This window comes from Lissotriton vulgaris, chromosome 8 (assembly GCF_964263255.1).
Source record: "Lissotriton vulgaris chromosome 8, aLisVul1.2, whole genome shotgun sequence".
Lineage (NCBI taxonomy): Eukaryota > Metazoa > Chordata > Amphibia > Caudata > Salamandridae > Lissotriton > Lissotriton vulgaris.
The window spans coordinates 200,274,897-200,299,525 of record NC_141696.1 but is presented as its reverse complement, the minus strand read 5'-3'; positions in this window follow the sequence as shown (position 1 = coordinate 200,299,525).

The window sequence follows — 24,629 nt, the reverse complement described above, 5'->3', positions numbered from 1 at the left end:
GCCTTGGATGCACAGGGGCAGGCAGGACGGGTCCGGGGACCAGCGGCCCAAGGTGCAGCAGGCACACAGGATCGCAGGCCCCGCCGCACATGGTGTTGGCCTCGTGGCGGGGTGAGAGGCGCTGCCCTGGCAGAGACTTTGGGCATTCCGGAAGAGGACCATGCCCAGAGTTATGTGCCTTTTATTCACACCCCTATGCTGGCCTGGCGTACGCCGGGCCAGCCCACTCTGCTCATGCTTTGGGGGGAGACGTAACTTTTCCACGAGCTTCTCCACTGGCTGGGGTGACATGGTTGCATCCACTGTCCAGGACACTCCAAACACCAGCAGTATATGTCGACATAGGTATGTGTGTGGTCTGTATACTGCAGTCTGTCCAGCACATCAACGCCACACTATGGCATTGTGTGCAGTCTCATTCAAGGGTCACTTGCCACCTTCGTACATGCCTGGTCCCCACCTCTTCCCACATTCTGCTATTGTGTGGCTGAGGTTCCAAGCTGTTGATGGCTTATGTACATAGCTGGCCCAGGTATCCACAGTAAGTTGTGCTGGTGGGTGGGCACGTTGTTTGGCATGTTGTAAGTGAGTTTGGAAAGTGTGCATTCCCGGAGTTGTGAGTTGCATGATTGCGGACTTGGGGTGTGGGGTGTGTTCAATTGGTTCTTGCCAACGAGCAGTGCATTTCCATAGGTGTCATCCTGGAAGCGCCGGTTGGTGATGGCCTGTCAATAGATGTAGGAATCATGCACAATGCCTGGGTAGTTGGCAACGACATTGGTGGAGAGTCCTCGGTGGTCCGCATTTGCCTGCACATTGATGGAATGCATGTGCTCTCTTGCGGTAATTTTGTGCAGTGTTGCCAGGGGGCAAAAGTAGGACATGCGTGCTGTCAATTGCCCCATGACACGTACGGGAAGCCAGCTGTGGTGTTGACATCTTGGTTGGTCTCTGGCAGTTCCTGCGCAGTGTGGGGAACATATAGATAGTGGGGTACCAAGCTAATGGTGTCATCCATGATCATTATGAGGGACTTGGATTGGGCTGGCTGTGTGACTCCTCCAACTCAGGCGGTTGTTGGCTGGAGGGTACCAGGGGGTCAACATATGCAGCACGGCCAGCAGCTTTGTCTGCAGAGGGATGTTGGTTGTTCGCTATGTTGGTACCGTCAGCCTGTGTGCAATGATGTTCAGGATGTGGTGGATGGTTGTCCTTTTGAGCCTGTAGTGGGCAATGACATCCCCTGGTGTTGGGTTTGTGAGGTTGGTGCATTTTCTGAGGGTTGCTGTCGTTGTCTGCGCTGCCTCAGTGTTGGTCCGGGGGGTGGAGGGTTCTAGGGGGGTGGCGGTGTCGTGTTGTGGACCTGTTGAGGCTTGGAGCTGCATGGTCGTTGGATCCTTGGTATCTGTTGTTCTGGTGTCGCTCTGGCCTGGGCTCCGTTTTGTGGTGCAGGCTGCCATCCAACTTTGAACCAGATCCGAGCAGGTGTTAATTTCCTGCTGCTAACGGGCCTTATCGCATGTTTTGGGTTCCTATCGCCTATCTGGCTGGCCATTGAGAATGTTGCAGCGTGGTGTTGTCGCGGCTTCATGCACGGGAACGCCTACTTTGCATCTCATTAGCGATAGTTGTTGGGGTCATCTGTGGTGATGTTTTTTGCGGCTGCTATTGCAGGCAAATTGGTGATATGGGCTCTAAATACCAGCTTTGGAATGGGGCAATACATTTTCCGCCACTTTGGCTCTGATAAAGTGCTGTTAACTCTGCGATAAGTCCTTGAGAATATGCCCCAAAGATTCCTAATGTGTTAGGAAATAGGATGTCTTTCCAAGGTTACTTGTATTTAGGAGGAGGGAGCACTTCATGTGACACCACTTCAAAGCCAGGCTTAGGCATTATACTTATCCAAAGAAAGGAAGCAGAATAGGTCATAATGTGAATCACAAATACACACAAGAAGGTATTCTCAGCAACTCTTTAAACAAACATTGCTCAATCCCATCTGATATTGAAGCGTTCACATATCCCCTCAACAGCAGCAGCATCCCAGGCTTAAGAAAAGGAGTCCAGCACTAACGTATATAATACTCAACTCAAGAATGCATATCAATATGCCTAGATCAGCAGGAAGCATCACAGACTGAATCCCTCACTTCTGAACGGATCAGCTTTTAAAAAAATTAAATTAAAAATACTGACATAGTTAAATAGGTCTATGCAAATTAAATGGGACAATTCAAATCTACACACCGTTTTATGATTTTATGAGTTTAGTTTAGTTACGTTTATTGAAGTTCAGTTTAGTTTTGTTGAGTTTCGCTCAGGTCATCTGTAGAGTGCCGCTTATTCCCTCACGCGGGTACTTGCGCAATTTAAAAAACGCAAAACCACTCAAAAGCACTGGTGATGCAAAAGAAAAAAATAAATAAAACAAAGACAATAACTTAGGGGCTGATTAATATGGTGGTGTGAATGCCACCGTCAGCCTGTCGGTGGCGGTCCCACCGCCATCGGATCATGTAAGACCACCCGCCACAGTAGGATGGTGGGCGAATGGTCGAGTCGAAAGACTGTCCGACACCAATCTGACGGGCTCAAGGAGCCCGTCAGACCGTCAAACTGTCTGTAATGCCTACAATGGTGGTGGTGCCTTCTCAGGCACCGCCGGTGGCATTACAATGTCAGTTTTCGCCAGTCGTTTCATGGCGGTTAACCCGCCATGAGAAGCCTGGTGGAAAGTGACTTTGGGGGCCCCTAGTGGGCCCCCTTCCACCCTGGGGCTTCGTTATGTACCCCTCTACATATCCCTGCAACATGAGGCAGGCACCGCATGGTGCAAGCCATATATGCAGGGATTTGCAGAATGTGTGTTTTGTGAACTGCAGGGTGTGCTTCAGCCCACAGCACACGCCGCAATACAAAGAATACACATATTGACCACCTTGAAGGTGGTTGCATCGTGATACCATTGATTCCATTGGTGGGACCGCCGACAGATAGTCGGACGGTCCTGTTTCCGAAGGGATGGCGGTCGGACGAAAGCCTGTCCACCATCCTAATGAGGCCTTTAGTCCTGATCAGGAAACAACTATATCTTCAATAGGTACCCAAATTTGCGTGTAAGAACGAAGGCAGGAAGTTCTGTTTTGAGGTAGGGTGTTGAAATATCGATTACAAAAACATAGTTGACATAAATATCGTTGTAAAAATATCGTTTACAAAAATATCGACTCCCTATACTTAAACAGGTAAGTACATAAATATCTACTCAAAAATATCGTTGTAATAAATATAGATGTAAAAAATATCGACTTTTTAAATTAATTAAAATTACATTAAATAATAAATAAATATAAGTACTATTAACAAAATACATTACATTACTTTTATTTTTAAACTATTGAAAACAAATTAAATACACTTTTTCATTATCAACTTAATAAATGTGTACATATACATATATTTAACACATTACTGTATATAACAACAATAATACATACATATAATTAAATTATACAATATATTATTAGTTAAAACATTTGATAGCGTAGGTGTAAAAATTACTATTCCCACTCCAGAGGGTGCAACAGTAAGGAAAGCGTTGGATAGCGTAGGGGTAAAAATTACTATTCCCACTCCAGAGGGTGCAACAGTAGGAAAAGCGTTGGATAGCGTAGGAGTAAAAATTACTATTCCCACTCCAGAGGGTGCAGCAGTAGGGAAAGCGTTGGATAGCGTAGGGGTAAAAATTACTATTCCCACTCCAGAGGGTGCAACAGTAGGGAAAGCGTTGGATAGCGTAGGGGTAAAAATTACTATTCCCACTCCAGAGGGTGCAACAGTAGGGAAAGCGTTGGATAGCGTAGGAGTAAAAATTACTATTCCCACTCCAGAGGGTGCAACAGTAGGGAAAGCGTTGGATAGCGTAGGGGTAAAAATTACTATTCCCACTCCAGAGGGTGCAACAGTAGGGAAAGCGTTGGATAGCGTAGGGGTAAAAATTACTATTCCCACTCCAGAGGGTGCAACAGTAAGGAAAGCGTTGGATAGCGTAGGGGTAAAAATTACTATTCCCACTCCAGAGGGTGCAACAGTAGTGAAAGCGTTGGATAGCGTAGGGGTAAAAATTACTATTCCCACTCCAGAGGGTGCAACAGTAGGGAAAGCGTTGGATAGCGTAGGGGTAAAAATTACTATTCCCACTCCAGAGGGTGCAACAGTAGGGAAAGCGTTGGATAGCGTAGGGGTAAAAATTACTATTCCCACTCCAGAGGGTGCAACAGTAGGGAAAGCGTTGGATAGCGTAGGAGTAAAAATTACTATTCCACTCCAGAGGGTGCAACAGTAGGGAAAGCATTGGATAGCGTAGGGGTAAAAATTACTATTCCCACTCCAGAGGGTGCAACAGTAGGGAAAGCGTTGGATAGTGTAGGTGTAAAAATTACTAAATGTATTTACTCATTTATAAAATAACAAATCTTTATTTTTATTTAATTAATCATTAATTAAATAATTATTCAATTAAAATGTAATTAATTCACTACATTTTCACTAAACAATTCCAGTACACACACCTAAAATTAATTAAACAATTAACATAATTAATTACATAATTATTAATCAATTAACTAATTGAAATTAATTAACTATTATTTATTACACTATTTATAATCATTTAAAACAATAATTAATCTATTATTTTATTATATTTAAATTACTTCCCACCCTACTCCCCTATAAACCCACAACCCGCTACGGAACTATTAACACTAAATTCAACATAAAATACATTATTAACTAATAATATACTACAAAAAATACTACTTTGACAACAAATACTCATTAAAAACACTACATTACTTATAATTATTTAAAAAACGATATTTTTGTAAACTATGTTTTTGTAAACGATATTTATTACAACTATATTAATGTTATCGATATTACTTACCTGTCTGTCGATATTCTGGTCAAACTATATTTTTGTCATCGATATTTCTTCCTGTAGATATTTTTGCGGCGATATTTAGGTTAGTCAATATTTTTGCGACAATATTCCCGCTCTGTACCCTGTTTCGAGGCAGCCACCGTTAAAAGGACCTGCTGCCCATGGTCTTTCTGTGGAACTTATGGATCTCCAAAAAGATATTGTTCTTAGATCTTAATGCAGGACTAGGTGAAATACCACTTAAATCATTATGTTGATGGGACTGATTCAGGGTGAAGATCACCTTGTGCACCAATCACATGCAAATGAAATAGATCTGCTGCTTAATGAATAACCAATTCAGTGACATAAGACCATGCAAAGCATGATCTCACACCTAAAATCAAATGCAAGTCTTCCTGCATAATTTTGACCAAATTGTAGCTCCTGGATCAGAAATGCTGGATGGTCAAGATACATTCTGTTGCAAAAGTCCAGACCAAGGTTTGCCAAAGTCGATCCTAGAGGACCGTATCCATGCCAGATTTTAAGATGACTACATTTATCTAAATGGGGATGTGCTCAAAATCTGCCATGGCTCCGTCCCACAAGGACCAACTTTGGAGAACCCTAGTCTGGATGAGCAGTTCCAAAGACAGTCAGAATTTGCACCTTGTAAGAGAAATAGAAAAAGTGCAAAACACTTTCCAGAGCATGCAGCTGAAAGAAACATGAAATCTCCACAGAGGAGATTTGGTTAGATAAGGGCAATGAGGAGTCAATATTTACCCTACAATTTTTCAACTACTTTACAAGTGGAGGTAGAGGACCCAGTGTGAGGGGCCAAAATGAAAGTTCTGAGAACGAAAACAGTTGTGTGGTGCTCAGAATATCTGTCTTTTCACTGTTTCATTTCAGATGAGTAGCACACATCCACGGGTGGACTTTGGAGAGCCAGTTAGGTTACTTATCTACTAATGATTGCTGCACCTGACTATGGGCCCGATTATGACTATGGCGGTCCATAGGACTGCTGTAGTCATGGTGGTGGCTCTCGCACTGCCGCATTGGCTATCCAACTGCAATATTACAAGTGCGTCGGTAGGATCGCCACAACCGCCAGGGATCTGTGATACCTCGGTAGAGGCGAAACTGTCAGAGGCCGCAATATGCTGGTGGTGCTGCTTCAACACGACCAAGCATATTATGACTTTCCTCAATGCGACCCTTTTTATGGCGGTGAGCCCATCATGAAAAGGATGGCAGTGAGGAAACTAAGGGTGCCTTACAGTACCCCCTGTTGCCTCTGGGCCAGGGGTGCATGCAAGGGTGCACTTGGTGTGCCCGCCTGTCTGTTTTCATCCCTTGTTCCTGCACGGCATGGACTTGTGCAGGGACGTGCTTTGGTGCTCCCATGGTGCTGCCTTTCTTAGGTTCACATATGAGAATTAGAAAGGCACTTCTGTGGGACAGACAAAGCACACCCGTCAGACCAGGATGTACGTCCTAATATGGAAGACGGTGTGACTACAACTTTGCCGGTCTTGCAGCGGGGCGCTGGCATCGAAGCCCACTGCGAGATCGCCAAACTTGTAATCAGGCCCAATATAGTTATTTTCTGATGACCTTGGCTGAGAAGTCACAATCCCTGTACCATTTGCCAACCTCAAACCACTCTCCTTTACAGTTTTTTTTTTACTATTGAATTTTATTTGATGGTTGTTGTTCTTCAAAAGATAAAATCAAGAAGGATTCAGTCAATGTAGCTGCAATTTTCACATCCATTTCAAGCCATTATCATGCCTAATTACATTTATTTGAGAAGCTTAATCTCTGGAACCTTAATCTCATAGGAAGTATGACTGTGAAACTCTAGTTGAACCTGTAGTATTGACTACACCTAGGCGCCGATTCCGATCCGGTAAAAAGCGCTCCGAATTGCCGTACGGAGCGTTTTTCCCCGTACGAATCGTACCAGAAGGCGTCCCCGTACGAATGTGCAAGTACGATCACAACCTAATGCGTCACTCCGTACGTCTCGTAAAAAACGCCGTACAAATCGAAAGTCCGTACGATTAGCAGTCGGCTGACGCTGGACGCTACGTCCGGACGTAAATAGACCGCGTCTCCCGAACCACAAAGTACGATCCGTGTTCCACACACTCCGTACGGCTCTTTTCCTACGAGAGCTCAAAACTACCGTAAAACCAGACTCCGGCACGACCCGCACCCCGGTACGCGACAAGCAGGACATGGACTCCATCGTCCGTGTAATCCCTATCCTGTACGCCCACCACCTCGTACTGAGAAACCGACGATGGCGCAGAAGGTGAGTACAACGAAGTTCTACATACCTGTACGTCTTGCTACATGCGCACATCTACATTTCACGATTGTAATGTCTGGCCATGTTGCGCCACACACTCCCGCACTACACCAGTGCAATACGGAGACCGGCCGTACCTACGTCATCGACCAAGGGGTACGGTACGTCACCGCACTACACCAGTGCAATACGCCGCACCTACGTCATCGATCACGGGGTACGGCAGGTCACCGCACTACACCAGTGCAATACGGAGACCGGCCGTACCTACGTCATCGACCAGGGGGTATGGTACGTCACCGCACTACACCAGTGCAATACGCCGCACCTACGTCATCGATCACGGGGTACGGCAGGTCACCGCACCACACCAGTGCAATACGGAGACCGGCCGTACCTACGTCATCGACCAGGGGGTACGGTACGTCACCGCACTACACCAGCGCAATACGCCGCACCTACGTCATCGACCACGGGGTACGGCAGGTCACCGCACCACACCAGTGCAATACGGAGACCGGCCGTACCTACGTCATCGACCAGGGGGTACGGTACGTCACCGCACTACACCAGCGCAATACGCCGCACCTACGTCATCGACCACAGGGTACGGCAGGTCACCGCACTACACCAGTGCAATACGGAGACCGGCCGTACCTACGTCATCGACCAGGGGGTACAGTACGTCACCGCACTACACCAGCGCAATACGGGGCACCTACGTCATCGACCACGGGGTACGGCAGGTCACCGCACTACACCAGTGCAATACGGAGACCGGCCGTACCAACGTCATCGACCAGGGGGTACGGTACGTCACCGCACTACACCAGCGCAATACGCCGCACCTACGTCATCGACCACGGGGTACGGCAGGTCACCGCACTACACCAGTGCAATACGGAGACCGGCCGTACCAACGTCATCGATCAGGGGGTACGGTACGTCACCGCACTACACCAGTGTAATTGACGTGTGGCACATATGCCTGCAATGTGATTGTAAGTGTAAGTGGTGAGCAGAACACCCACCAGTGCCCAGCATCAGAGTGTGTGCCTAACACCCCCCCCCCACCAGTGCCCCCCAGTGCCCACCAGTGCCCAGCATCAAAGTGTGTGCCTAACACCCCCCCTAAGTGCCCCCCAGTGCACAGCATCAAAGTGTGTGCCTAACACCCCCCCGTGCCCACCAGTGCCCAGCATCAGAGTGTGTGCCTAACACCCCCCCCGTGCCCCCCAGTGCCCAGCATCCGAGTGTGTGCCTAACACCCCCCCACCAGTGCCCCCCAGTGCCCCCCAGTGCCCAGCATCAGAGTGTGTGACTAACACCCCCTCCCAGTGCCCCCCAGTGCCCTCCAGTGCCCAGCATCAAAGTGTGTGCCTAACACCCCCCCCCCCAGTGCCCACCAGTGCCCAGCATCAGAGTGTGTGCCTAACACCCCCCCACCAGTGCCCCCCAGTGCCCACCAGTGCCCAGCATCAAAGCGTGTGCCTAACACCCCCCACCAGTGCCCCCCAGTGCCCCCCAGTGCCCAGCATCAGAGTGTGTGCCTAACACCCCCCCACCAGTGCCCCCCAGTGCCCACCAGTGCCCAGCATCAGAGTGTGTGCCTAACACCCCCCCAGTGCCCCCCAGTGCCCAGCATCAGAGTGTGTGCCTAACACCCCCCCACCAGTGCCCCCCAGTGCCCACCAGTGCCCAGCATCAAAGTGTGTGCCTAACACCCCCCCCAGTGCCCCCCAGTGCCTAGCATCAAAGTGTGTGCCTATCACCCCCCCCCAGTGCCCACCAGTGCCCAGCATCAGAGTGTGTGCCTAACACCCCCCCACCAGTGCCCCCCAGTGCCCACCAGTGCCCAGCATCAAAGTGTGTGCCTAACACCCACCCCAGTGCCTCCCAGTGCCCAGCATCAAAGAGTGTGCCTAACACCCCCCCACCAGTGCCCCCCAGTGCCCCCCAGTGCCCAGCATCAGAGTGTGTGCCTAACACCCCCCCACCAGTGCCCCCCAGTGCCCAGCATCAGAGTGTGTGCCTAACACCCCCCCACAAATGCCCACCAGTGCCCAGCATCAGAGTGTGTGCCTAACACCCCCCCACCAGTGCCCCCCAGTGCCCACCAGTGCCCAGCATCAGAGTGTGTGCCTAACACCCCCCCAGTGCCCAGCATCAGAGTGTGTGCCTAACACCCCCCCACCAGTGCCCACCAGTGCCCAGCATCAGAGTGTGTGCCTAACACCCCCCCCACCAGTGCCCACCAGTGCCCAGCATCAGAGTGTGTGCCTAACACCCCCCCACCAGTGCCCACCAGTGCCCACCAGTGCCCACTAGTGCCCAGCATCAGAGTGTGTGCCTAACACCCCCCCCACCAGTGCCCACCAGTGCCCAGCATCAGAGTGTGTGCCTAACACCCCCCCAGTGCCCACCAGTGCCCAGCATCAGAGTGTGTGCCTAACACCTCCCCCACCAGTGCCCACCAGTGCCCACCAGTGCCCAGCATCAGAGTGTGTGCCTAACACCCCCCCACCAGTGCCCACCAGTGCCCACCAGTGCCCAGCATCAGAGTGTGTGTGGCTATCATCCCCCCCCCTGCCCAGCTGTTACACAAAAACACATACCATTGTGAACCGCATTACCATCTGGAGATTGACACATATGAACATACCTAAATTACAACATGACACCAGCTCCCAGGCACACAGCAGTCACAGATATTATCACACAAAGTCAACTTCAGAAAATAACAAGAATTTCTTTATTCAGCTGCTCCAAAAAAGAAACGCAAATAAGAGTCCCTGCTCATTAAAGGCCAATGTCCAGTCCAAAAAAGTCTGAGCAACAGCTTGTACCTCCATGGGTGTGGGCACACCCAAACTTGCCTGCACATGGCGTTTAATCCACAGTGGAAATGATGTGGTCACCATCTGTGGAATCCTCCGGCACCGCATGGACAGGAGAGGGAAGGACAGGTGGAGTGGGTGCAGGTGTAGTGCATTCAGCCACACTGGCTGGTGTATTGCCAAAAGTAGCTTCGAAAACCTGGCTGCACACCTCAGCCAGTGTGGAAAAACTACCACCTGAACCCGGGGACACTTGTGGGTGGAGGTAGAGGGCTGTGAGTCTGTACTCCTGGGTGTGAGGATGAGTGTGTGCGTTGTGTCCCCTCTCCCTGTGGGTGTGCCTACATCCCCTTGAGATTGCGTGCGTGGAGTTTTGAGCTTTTTCTGACGTGTGGGTGTGCTGGGTGTGTGTGACCTGTGGCGTCTGCGTGTATGTTGTGTAGATATGGGAGAGGCAGAGGTGGATGGGTCTGAAGGATGGGGGGAGACAGATGCTGCTGGGAGTACATTGCTGCCGTCAGTGTTGACTCTATGCCAGCCACACTCCGACGTAGATCAGACATGGCCGACGACATGCCCTCCATGAACGACACCAACTGTGTAATCAGTTGTGTATGTCCATGGAGGACAGTCAGTATGGATGTCTGACCTACTGCAATCTGCCGGAGTAGGTCCACAGTCTCAGCACTGAGGGCAGCAGGGGACACAGGGGCAGGGGTTGCGGTGCCAGGAACAAAGGAGACACGGGTGCTAGCACGGACCCTAGGGACACTAACGACTGGGAGGGTGGAGATGGTACTGGAGGAGGGGACGCCAGCCAAAGATGATGGAGAGACCATTGCTGCATATTCCCCCTCCTCCTGAGAGTCTGACTCGGAGTTGTCGGCATGGTAAGATGTGTCAGTCACATGTCGTCCGGCCAGCAGACTCTCATCACCCTCCATGCCACTGCCTCCCTCTGACTCCTCAAAGCAGGTGGCACTGTCGGTGTGTCCCTCTTCCTGGTCCGCGCCTGTGTCCCCTCCAGATTCAGATGATGATGCTGTGGCCAAGGAGAAGAATAATAACATATCAGTCACCTGTACACATCAGACATGTCAGCTACAATTCATTAGGCTTCATTTCTGAACATGGCATGCATCATGAGTCACAGGAGACTGAACACTGCACAATGATGAGTCTAGTTGTGGCCAATTGCGAGAGACACTACGCATAATGTATAGTAGGATACAAGCAACAGTGAAGGGAAAAATCTATCATGAGCGACACAATGATGATTGACTGCCTGACAACAGGATAGCTGATGAAGCATCACAGATCATTTACACGCCCTGCCACCCAAACCCAGACCTGCACATGTTGAATTTCCTTACACCTTGTGCCGTATGGGAAAAGTCCTTCCTGAAGTGACATGTGATGCCATCCTGGGACCTGAACCAAGTGTAACATCACCTCACACTGGCATCACAGCTGTTGACACCCCAAGCCTCATTGTGTGACTGACCATCAATAGTAATTAGAAAGAACATTTGACTTATGTGGCAACTATGCACACACGCACTGCCCAGTGTGAGTATGCATAAGCCCAAAATATTGCACATGTACATTGTGCACCTGTAGCCAACACATGACTATTTGAAAGAGTACCATGGACAAAGGCCACTGAGGCTGACTCGTGCAGAAGACACATGTTTAGACTCAAGATCAGTGCCTAAATATGAAGAACGGCAGACACAGTGCACATGTGGTGCCACATGTAAGGTTCCAACTGGTGTCACAGACCCCCCCTCCAACATGATGATGTGCAAAGGAAGATGCATACATAGACATTGCACCATAGGAGTACATGTGAAAAACAAACATCATCCAAAGCGCAGATCAAAAGTGGATTAGGGCAAGGCATGTAAAGAAGCAGCTGCAGAAACGGGGACATTCTGAGGCCAATGCATGGAGTGCCTGTCTGACCACAACACTCAAACTATGGGAGTGTAACCATGCCTTTGAGCACTGCAGGGAGCATGTGACACACATCACAAAAAACAGACATAAACCTACCCACTACTTGCTGCTGTCCCTCCTGCAACTGCCTATGGAGGTCTGGGAACACCACTTCCAGGACCCGGAGCATGTTGGGGGTGAGGTGGCGGGTGCCGCCATGCCGGCGTGGAGCTTCCAGCTTTAGCTGTACTCTGGCGATGCGGCGGCTCCAGCACCGGATGTCCTGCCACCTCTTCTTGATGTTCCGGAGCCTCCTGCGAGGCCCCCCCTCACTCCTGACAGCCCTGGCGATGTCCAGCCAGATTTCACCCTTCTCATAGGCAGATACCTGTCACAAATGTAAAGTAAAACAGCATCAGTACACCTGGTCCATGTTCCAAACACACACATATGTGCACAAAAAACTTGATGATAACAGGGCATTGTAAGCTAAACAGATTAGCATTTTTGGCCACGAGTATGTGGCGTGTGAGCAAACACCACTGCATGACATGCCATTGAAAGGCTACAGATGACATGATGGGTGCTAAACACTCTCCAAGCATGGCACTCACTGAGCAATGTATGCTACGTCTGGGTGCACTGCAGCACGTGACACACTGTCGCACACCCCACTGCAACAAATAACCCTCTAGTAACAACACTGTACACCCTGGCACTCACTCCCAACAACATTGCATCTAGACACTATACATACACAGTGGCTATAATGTCACACACACAACAGGTGCACACTCCAAGGTATTGCACACATCACTCACCTGATCCTCTGGTCTCCCATACAGCTTGCTGTAGTTAGGCAGGAGGGCATCCAGCAGGGCCTGGTTCTCACCATCAGTGAATGCAGGTGCCCTCTCCATGCTAAGCCAATCAGGGTCCAGAGGATTCAGAGACAGCAGCTGTGGTTACCACACCAATGTTGTGCAGGCAAGTGCCCTACCACAGCCACATGCTGCCTTATATCTGTGCTGCAGAGGGGCTGTGAGTCCAAGGAGTAGTGTTTGATAGGCCACCATAGTTAGCATCCTACGTTCCATCCAATCACTTCACACATAAGGACATGACACACATATGCATGGTTTGAAAACTGAGCCTGAGCTGAACAACAACTTTTGCAACGTTGTATACTTTTGCCCAATTGAATTTTCTCTAACACCTGTAGGAGGCTCAAAAAATTCAGTATCCATGACAACCTGGTTGCATTTTGATCTGTCCACTGTTCCCCTAGATGTTCCCTATGTTTAATCAAATACCCACACAAGTAAGGTGACATTGCCGTTGCCAATGCAACCCATTCAATGGTGTAACGAGGCGTACACACGCACGTACCATTGGGGTACGCTTTGCTCGCGTTAGGGCTGAAATGCAATAGGGAAACGAGGCATACACACGCACGTACCATTGGGGTACGCTTTGCTCGCGTAGGGCTGAAAAGCAATAGGGAAACGGGGCGTACACACGCACGTACCATTGGGGTACGCTTTGCTCGCGTAGGGCTGAAATGCAATAGGGAAACGGGGCGTACACACGCACGTACCATTGGGGTACGCTTTGCTCGCGTAGGGCTGAAATGCAATAGGGAAACGAGGCATACACACGCACGTACCATTGGGGTACGCTTTGCTCGCGTAGGGCTGAAAAGCAATAGGGAAACGGGGCATACACACGCACGTACCATTGGGGTACGCTTTGCTCGCGTAGGGCTGAAATGCAATAGGGAAATGGGGCGTACACACGCCCGTACCATTGGGGTACGCTTTGCTCGCGTAGGGCTGAAATGCAATAGGGAAATGAGGCGTACACACGCACGTACCATTGGGGTACGCTTTGCTCGCGTAGGGCTGAAATGCAATAGGGAAACAAGGCGTATGTACAGTGCGTCAGACATGCTCAAGTGAACGTTTGTGTAGGCTGCGTTCCTGACCTCCTTCATGTCACCATTGGGAGAGTGACTCCAGGAAATCACATAGCAGGGATGTAGTCTACCCTCATGTTGACAATGTGGATGCATACATCAGCATGGCATCCTCACATCAGCATGCCCCAAGTGTGGCAGACATTGAAGAAGCACAGGGACTGTGACCTAGTGCCTCAGTTGATGTGTGAAGAGCTGGCAAGACTTGTCATGACTCCTTCAGCACATGTGCATCACATGCATACAACACTTTGCACCGGCGTAACGTCTACAACATATTGCGATGCACATCAACACTGGACTGCCACACCATTCAGTACAGGGAACTGGCACATGATGACAGCAACATGCCCACTGTGACAGAGGTGTAATAGACGCACAGCATGACCCTGAGTCACCACGTCATGTGTGTGCCATATGTGATATTGTGCCTGCTGTTTGCATATGAAATGTTCAGGACAGTATCATATTACTCACCTTAGAATATCCCCACGTGTCATCCTGGACATGCCAATTTCCGCTCAGTAGTACACTTGTGTGTCGGTAGGCATGTCCTGCGGCCCACCGTGTGTTGTTGGCGTTGTGTGTGCCGTGATGACGTTGTCTGGGTACTCATACGTGACCTCAGCGTGCTCACGTCGGGTCCTCTGTATTAACAACACCTGCGCTGGTCCCGTATAAGTGTAACCTAACTCATTTTTGAAACAAGATCATAGTACGATCACTACTGACCATTTCACTTGGATTGTCTGACTCAGGACGGTGCCAATAGGGATGTTCATTTCAAAGCCTGTGAGGATTGCAACCCTCTCATGTTGGTGACTGACCCTCACTGTCGGTGTCTCCACAGTGTTCACGTCAAGCAAGACAAGTAGAGCTGCTCCGACTGCTGGGACCACACATATGAATGCAGGTGTGATTGGTCACACATGCCGCTCAGATTCCAGCAGTTGTCCCTGCAGCACAATGGCTCATGGTCTGGACGTAGGAGGAGTGCCTGGGCGTGGGTGTTGAGACATCATAGCCCCTGGATTTGACATCAGTCCTCCAGGGGCAAGTTGTCAGGTAACCCATATATGTGAAAGAGATGTCATCACACTTCCAAATCTACACAATGCACGTGCAATGCTGCATGGGATTCGGGTGACACCGCCCACGCGGCTCTGTCAGATTTGCAGCCGTTGTAGCCTGCACCACGACCTGTGGTACTCATGTCCATGATGTCCCTCACACCACCAAAGGCCTACGCGGCGGATTCGGGCCCAGCGGACCCGTCTGGGGGCACTTGCTCGTCTGGTGATTTGCCCGTGACGCCATCACTCACTTCGTCCCTGACGCAGGCGGTGCATTTGTGCCAGACCCGCTGTGACAGAAAGGATCTGAATGTTGATCCTGGTCCTCGCTGGTTCACCTCACAACCTCACTGGCAACTGTCCCCCAGGTGCCAGCCTTTGCGCCGTTCTCGGGTGGTGGTGTCCCCGATACCACACCCTGTACGGCACTGGCGTGGGAACTGTGTGGCAGTATACCGCCATTAATGCTGCAGGGGGGGGTTCAACTCCTACGAGCCGGCCACAGCTCATGACAGGCCTGAATATCAGGAAATGGGTGTCAATGAGTATTGGGAGGGTCTTGAAGACCCACTGACACATGAGTGTCGGTCCCAAGGTGACAGGACAGGTGGACTGGGGCATGCAAGTGGTCTGGACACCTAGCCAGACACTGGTGATGTCTCTACTCCAAACGTGTTAATGGATGACCGGCCAACGTACAGTGTAATGTTTATGTGGGCGGCCATAGCCTTGCCCAATCATTTCCCTGTTGCCGCGGTGAGGACCAACCTCCTCACTGAGGTCCTTCAAGTGCAGTCACGCTCCGCTGAGCGTCTGCAGGCCTATCCTGAGGAATGTACTGTATCTATATTGTTCTGCATGTACAGGCATGCTGCATGTTTGGCTGTAGATAGGCACGTTGTCAGACGACCACACCCCTCCCCGGACCGGCCATGTGCCCTGTCCTCCCACCCCACCCCAGAGAGCATGGGCACCCTGCCTGCAAAATCACAGACCACATTCCCCGTAGCTCCGCTGTAGAGGGTATCCAATAGGTCTGAGCAGTACGGACAGATGTCATCATCCTCCCTGAGTCTGGGACTGAGGTCTTACAACATCACATGCCTCTTTGTCTGCTTCCCACACTGTCTGTGGGACATGGTTGTGTAACTGCTGGCAGAGTGTGTGTTGTAGGTACGGGCAATACTTGGCCAAGCACTTGTAGGATGCCAGTCAGCGGCACCGTATTTCATCCAGTGATGGCTCAATATCCCCGACTCACATAGATGGCATCCAGGGAGGCAAATTTGTCTGAAGATTGGTATGTATTCAAAGTCAGGAACATGCTACTTACTACTGTTCCATTATGATATTTTGTTACGAAAGGTAAGTAACCAGTTCATACATTTCAGTACATCTTCTGTAGGAGCATCCATATTGTGTCCTTGCCGTGATTACAGGGTTTCTAATGTACGCACACCATGCCACTTGTGTTAATGAAGCGCTCATATGTGTGATGGCATCACAGACCATTTGTGACTAATCAAACATTAATGCAGTATGATGATGTTCAGGTAATAGTTAGGGAAATATCACACCGCAACATGACTATGTCAGAACTGTGCAAATGATGCCACATGTGGTGTGTGTATTGCTGTGAGCTGTCTGGATGTGCAGACAACCTCCTACTGACATTCACATACCGTGTGTCACTGAGATGATACATTGTCATGCTCAATAAGACCTTTCCATCAGATATTTTGTATGCATGTCATATCCATTCCACAGACCACAGGTCTTGTACTGTTCACGGAGGAGTGGCTGGGAGTTGGGACATGTTACAACAGTGTGTCTCCCACGCCACACTCACACTTGTCTAGATTTGTTGAAGCAGTGTTGCTTGTGCCATGTACATTGTTATTGTCTTAGTCAGACAGTTGAACACATTTCCTAATATTTGTGTATTGCAGGGCAACCCCTCTGGAACGGCCGTTACCTGACTTGGAAGCCATGAGGGAACGCAATTGCATCCGTCGTTATCGCTTCACCAGACAGATGATCAAGGACCTGACGGACAGACTGGAGGCTCACCTACAACCAAGACACAGGTATCCAACGGCGCTGACACCCAAGGTAAAGGTGATGGCAGCCCTCCATTTCTTTGCCACAGGTACGTTCCAATTGGCCATAGCTGATGTGGGAGGGATGTCTCAGACCATGTTCAGCCGTGTATTGACAGATGTTTTGGCTGCGATGTTGCTCCACCTTGATGAATTCATCACATTCCCTACTCCAGAACAGTTGACAGATGTCAAGGGGGAATTCTATGCCCTGGGACGCATGCCACATGTAATTGGTGCAATTGATGGTACACATGTTAGTCTGGTGCCACCACAGGCTCAGGAGCAAGCGTATCGCAACAGGAAACACTACCACTCAATAAATGCCCTGGTGGTGTGTCTTGCCAACATGATTATCTCACATGTCCCTGTACGTTTTCCAGGATTGTGCCACGATGCTTTCATCATGAGGCGTAGCAGGGTACCACAGATGATGCTGCAGCTGCACAACCACCGGGCATGTCTTGTTGGTGAGTATACTCTGTCAGCTATGTATGTCAGTATGTCACACCTTCTTCATCTGAATCATATTACACACTCATTTCCATGATGTGGATTTGCAGGAGACGCTGGATATCCAAACATGCCGTGGCTCATGACTCCACTACGCAACCCCAGGACAGCTGCAGACCAGCGGTACAACAATGCTCATGGGAAGACCAGGCGGGTGATTGAGCGGACATTTAGAGTCCTGAAGAGCCGGTTCAGGTGCCTGGACAGGACAGGCGGAGCCCTCCAATACAGCCCACGCAAGGTGTGTGACATCTTCACTGTGTGCTGCATGCTGCACAACATGGCAGTGGAGAAGGCCGTGCCGCTCTACCTTGACCCTGATGAGCTGGAACACGCGCCCGTAGAGGATGAAGGCCTTGCCCAGGATACCAGTGATGAGGAGGTAGAAGATGATATCCGGAGTCACCTCATCCGCAACTTCTTCTCATAATGGTGAGTCATAGCTGGTTATATGTAATACATGTATTACAGAGTTGCATGGGTAGCATGATGTGTATGCAGCAGACTGTATGCAATGTCACTTGGATGTCTGTAGTGCTGTGTCACACAGGTGCAGATGTAATGCAACACACATACGTGCTATGTGTGTACTTGGAATGTACAGGTGTACTACCACAACTGGATATTGTACAGGACATTGTCTGAATGACATTGTACAGAATTTGACCCCTTGTGTGCCACTCTCATCCACAGCTCACCCTGCCTGTTGTCCGTTTGGGTCATCGTGGTCACCCTGCTATTGCTGAAGATGATTGCAACGTCAGCCTAATCAACGGAGCATGCATGGACATGTGGAGAAGTTATTTTGGGTAAGGACTCATACGAGGCTGTTTACCGTTGGTATGTGTTGAAACGTGTGGTACATGTTCATGTGCATGTAGTGCGACCATGAATACATGCAACAACAATATGTTACTTATTACATGTATGCCCACTCCCATGACAGGATAGTCACCCCATCTGACAGTCATCTGTTGTAGTTGTATACTCTGGTGGATGCATCAATGTGTGTAGACATTGCCACTGCAACATTGCATATACCATGGTTTGACATTGTGTCAGAGGTCTCAAACACGGACTCTGTGGGGGATTGCAGCATCACTGTGTGCATTTGAATGTGACTGGATCCTCACCTCCACCTTGTGGGACAGTCCAGTTTGGTTGCCATTCTACCATGTCGTGTAGGTGTTGCCCACTGTATGTTCCACATGTCCTGAGAATTGTCCTGTGAATCTGTGGACATGGATGCATTGCCCCTTGTTGCACTATTTCATGTCACTGTCATGTCGTTACCTCTGTGCAGGTTGAAAATACTGCTCCACCAGCCTTCACAGTGAGTAGCACTTCTGTTTTGAATCACATGATGCCATGTATGTTTTGCTTGAGACATGACAATGTTGGGATGATGCATATCTTAATTATTGTGTTGCACCAGTGGAGTGCGGTCATTCACATGATTCTCGAGTCCCGTGCAGCATTTATGTGCAATGGTAGGGTATCATTTTGTGGTTTGGTTCAACTTCACTTCCAGTTGATATTTCTTCTAACAGCATCTCATGTTTAGCTTAGTAATGCTATGTTGATAGATCAAAAGACTGGCTACAGAGTGCCTTCATTGCATGTAGGTCATTAGCTTTCTCATCATATGTTATTCTTACAGCTGTTGTGGGTGAAGTAAATTTTGCCTACATGGCCCTTATGGGTACACATGATCAAAAACAGATATTACAGTCTGCGTAAGTAGCATTGCCAACTGTTTTCATTTGTTTGTGAGGTCCACCGCATCTGAGCCAGTGAATGTATTTTTACCAACATAGGTCTCATTGCATGGTTGCTCACTTGTGAGCGTTTCACAATACTCTAATGGATCACAGACTGTCCTAGGTTTTATGTGTCCGTGTCATTGCATCGCATCTGATGTGATAGCATGATGACTAATGTAATGTTGTCTCCAGTCATTTTACTTCACAGGTGTGACTGGTACAGTGTATCACATGAGGTTTTTGTATTAGCAGTGACATGAGAATGTACTCCTAATGGTTATTTGCCTCTGTTTCAGGTCTCCCTCCCAGCAGTTCCCATCCTTTCCTTCCGTCGCCTGATCACCCTTTTGTGTCTGTCATTTGTAATCAGACCAAGGGGCTATTTGGAGGTGGAACCCTTTGAGCATCACACCACTCTGATGAAGAAAGGTACGGCCAGTCCTTGACAGACTTCTACCCAATATTACTGCTGCATTACAGGTGACATCATTAATAGTGTCATTTTGAGTCCTTGCCAATGCACATGTATGTTTGACAGTGCTCCATGGGCTCACAATGTAATTAACTCATGTTGTGCATGACGTGTGTTTATTTTTAAGATTCTGCCGCCTTCATGTCAACGGACATGTCCTTCTAATGTGCATGTTTAGTATTTGGCATGTAGTATGCTTATGCTTGTGATGTGTGGACGTGTCCAGCGGGCACATGCATGGTGTATGGGAAGGCTGTAATACTATATTTTGTGTAAGGTTGATTGCTGTGTAGCAGCTGTTCAGCTTTCCACACCCTAGCTGTAGTCTACACCTGCTGACGCTGTGTGTCCTGTGCCCCACTTGTCTGTAAGGGCCCTGATACAGTGACTGTGATCTTTGGTCATTACTGTGCCATTTTATTTGCATTGACCCTGAGTGAGTCAGACACCCCTGCCTTCACATTCACATGTAACTCTGTGGCTTGCAAATGCCCTTGCGGTATGTGCCCATTTGGCAAGTTGTCACACCCCTCCTGCCGTCATGTCTTCACTCATTGCTGCTGCATGCACAGGCACGATGCAGCAAACACGATCCAGGTACACAGACACCCACAGGATGACCCTCCTTCCATCCTTTTGTAGAGCATGCTCCTGCCACCCTACACACAGACAACACCAGACAATCACCCTCCTGGTATCACAATGCTTCTGACTCAGCCACTGCAGCTTATGTGTCTGTGTGTGCAGCACATACTGGCACAACTATGCAGATTCACATGACATTGGGTCTACGTACCACCAGGTCATGTGCCGTGTACAGCACACACACACCTTCCATAGGCACAATATTGTACATTGTTACCTTGTCAACACCACAGCAGGAAAAATCATCTTGCTAACAGTCACGTGGCAGTACACAACCTGGTCACACCACTTCGACATAGCTGTCACAGTCAGTCAAGTTGCCACAGGGGACACACACCATGACCACGTCTCTTGGGTGTGGTGTGATTTACCCAGTCTGGTGTAGGTATGTGTCAGACGTGGGTAGTTGTTCTGTATGCGTTGCTCCCATAACAGGAGTCTAGTACTTGTAGCTACATAGGGGTAGGTCACCTAGTCAGGTGTGCTTGTGTAGAGAGCAACAGCCCATTGTCCACAGTCTGTCCTGCCACCCTTGTCCTTTGCGCCATTCATGACATCCACAGAACTGCATCATGTTGATGATAGTTCACATAACCCTAGGACACAATTGTAGGTACTCCCTACGTGGACAACTAGTTTTGTCACAATGATCTGTATACCTCAATGTGACTCTCCTGGGCCTGGCTGTGATAGCAGTTTGGCATCCAAACCCCCCTCCAGCATTTACTATCCCACACAGTTGTGTCTTGCCATCCATGTATGTAGTTGTTAGTGATTTCTGACCGATGTGTGTCCTCACACGGAATCTGATACAAGTGTGTGGATTGCTGCTGTTTGTTGTATACCCTTGCATTGTATACATTTGCACACACATATCATTTTATGCTGTGGTTCAAATATAAATCGACAAATGCGTATGTGGTTCAGTGTATTTATTTGGTGATCTTGTGCTGGAAACGTGAATAGGTGCTGTACATAAAGGGATTGAATCCAAAGTTCAGTGGTGGAGATGAGATGCCTTACAGTTACTCTCAACAGAGTCCAGGCCACAGTGCTTGGCATCATCGGGTAGACTGTGACCAGCAAGTCCATGTGGGAGAGTCGCATAGGGGATACTGTTGCACCCAGGGGCAATATGCCAGGTCCTGTGTCCTGGGAGTCGTGCATGGGCCACTGCCCCTCAACGTCTTAGCCGTGGACGACCCACCTTCCTTGGGGGGCCCTCAGGTGCAGGCCTGGACGATGCATGGGAAGCTACGTCAGAGAGTTCCTCCTCCTCCGCCACCCCCCTCCCTGCGGCTGGTGTCACACTTTGCTGTGATGTTGATGGCCTTGTGACACAGGGAGGGTGCTGCATGTTGGCAGCTATCTGACGTAGCGATTGGCTCATTTCCCGATGCACCGTCAAGAGCTGAGCCAGACTTTCCTCCACCCGTCCATAATGTTGTTGTTGTCTGGCTATTTGCTCTGCCTGCTGTTCTTTCACCTGGTTGAGGACCTCCGCAAGCTGGCCTACCTCCCTGGTGTCCCGCCGGTATGCCTCCAGGATGTTAGTGAGTTCAAACATACCGGGCCCTGCAGCTGGCTGGCCAGATTCCCGCCTCCGCCTTGCACCTCTGCCACCACCCTGACCCACATGTGCACCGCCTGCTCTTGTGGGCACATCCGGTCGACGGGCCCCCCGAGTGCTGGCAGAGTGGAGGTTGTCAGCCACCTCAGGGGCGCCCGACAAAGGGTGTCCCTCATCTCCAGACAGGCCTTCTGACGGATCATGTGCAAGGCTCTGACCTGTCTGCTGTGATGTGTTGGGAATGGTTCCGGTGGTTGGCAGAGATGTTTCTGGTACAGTTGCTGCAGGTGTTTGGGATCCAGAGGTGCCAGGTCGGTTGGGGTCATCCACAGTGCGTTGAGTGGCATGGCTGTCGGTGGGGTCTGTGTCCGGCTGAGCCTGGGACTGGGATCCTTCTCCCCCCTGGGGGGGGTGGGCTCCACACGTTGCCCTGTGTGTGGGAGAGAGAGAGACACTGTTAAGGCACTATCAAGTGACATATTGCTTATTTATCCATTATCTGCATCACTGTTCCACATGCTTTACATTGTTGTCATTGTTCAGTTGTGCATGTAGTGGTAGTAAATTGACATGTACTCAGGGGTATTTTCATTCTTCCATTCTCTTGACAATGACTGACACAGCCATTGCTGTGTCTTGTATTGCAGGCACAACACATGTTAAGCATTGCTCATATTGACGCAACATCCAGGATATGGTGAAAATCCATATGCCTGCGTCAAGCATGCACAAAGTTTAGATGCAGCATGTTGATGTAAGAGACAGGGCATCATACATTTGCATGACATCAACTACTTTGGATGTATTTTGCTGTTCCGTGATGGCCACACAATGCCAACACCCCTGGACCTGTACCCACACTTATCGATCATGGCTTTTGAACGTGTCACTTCTCTAAGACGCATCACCTTGTCAATACCCATGTCCATGTTGTTACTTACGTGCATCCACATCAGTCATGAGATGGGGCACGTGCATTGTTTGGAAGGCACAATGGACTGGAGCTTCTGCAATGTGCATGTCTTACTTGTATGCATATTCATATGAGTGAGTGTTTAGTTGTGATACATGACAATTGTGGCATTGTTGCACTCCTATGCTTGTCCCCAGGGGATGAGTTTCTGTAAGGGGTGTGTATGACAGGCCATGTCAGTAGTTTGCGTGTGATTAGCAAGCCTCCATCGTTAATTATTTGGCTGCCCCCTGATGTGGCATGCTGGCATATTTGTGATTTTGGGTTCATGCACAGGATGTGTGACCTTGTCCTGGTGTTTGTGTTTGCAGTGATCACATGAGAGACTTGTAGTGCCTACACCTGTGCCCATTGTGTACTACAGACCATTCCCAAATATGTGTCCTGACACAGTACATTGTCCACTGCAAATGGTGGGTGTGTTGCAGGCAATTAGTAGATGACTGCTGTCCCTGGACATTCATCTCTATGGTGTTTTGAAGGCCTGTGCAGTGCTTGGGTGCAACTGTCTGCGTGCCCAGGGGGCTGAGGTGAGGTGACTGAGGCAGGTAGACAGAGGGATGGAGGGAGACAGAGGGAGGGAGGGAGTGCAACAGGGGGAGGGGGCGACAGGGGGATTGGGCGACAGAGGGAGAGGGCAACAGAGGGAGTGGGCGACAGTGGGAGTGGGAGAGAGAGGGAGACAGGGATGGAGCCAGGTTGTTTGTGCGTGCTTGCTCGCTACACTGCCTTACTGTGCCACAAAATGTTGCTTCTCTGGAATGCCGGGCCCCGGGGGAAGCAGAGTAGTCTTCCCCCGGGGTCTTTTGCGCAGGGGATAGGCTAGGTAGGGGAAGGGGAGGAGTCAGGGGGTGGGTATTTAGGCGCGGGGGAGGAAGGGAACTTCCTCTTTCTGCGCCTGGCACCATCGGGAGGGAGATCAAAAGGAGGTTAGTTTAGGGCTAGTTTTTCTTGGAGTTACCGTAGTGTCAGGTTTGAGTAGGAGTTCGTCCGGAGCTGTTTCACGGCAGCTTGGTTTTTTTTGTACAAGCCTGTAGCATGGTTTTTGGCGAGATGTCGGGGGTATCCGCAGAACGGGTCCGGGAGGCCTTGCGGTTGCTCGCGAGGGCCGGTCGGGAAGACCTTATCCAGCCGGGGGTTTTGGTCCAGGCCTGGGTGGGGGCCACCAGGGGCACGCGCGCTGCCTCGGCCGGGGTTACAGCCGCGGTGGTGGCCTGCCAGGATGATGAGCAGGACGCTGCGGGCCCGGATTGACGAACGGAGGGGGGCCGGAGTGCCCAAGGACCCGGCGCGAGGCGGGAAACGCAGGAGCCTGCCCCCGCGGGCCTTCCCTCTGCTCGAGTTTTTGCCTGGGGCCTCGGGGGCGACCGTGAGGACCGCGCCCCCCCCGCGCTTCCGCCCCAAGGGGCTCTGCTGGTGCCGGCCTGCGCTACTCAGGGTGAGGGGCAGGCAGACAGCCTTTCTGGGCCTGCCCTGGAGCAGGCGGGAACACCGGGTGGGGGGGGGGGGGGGCCTGGG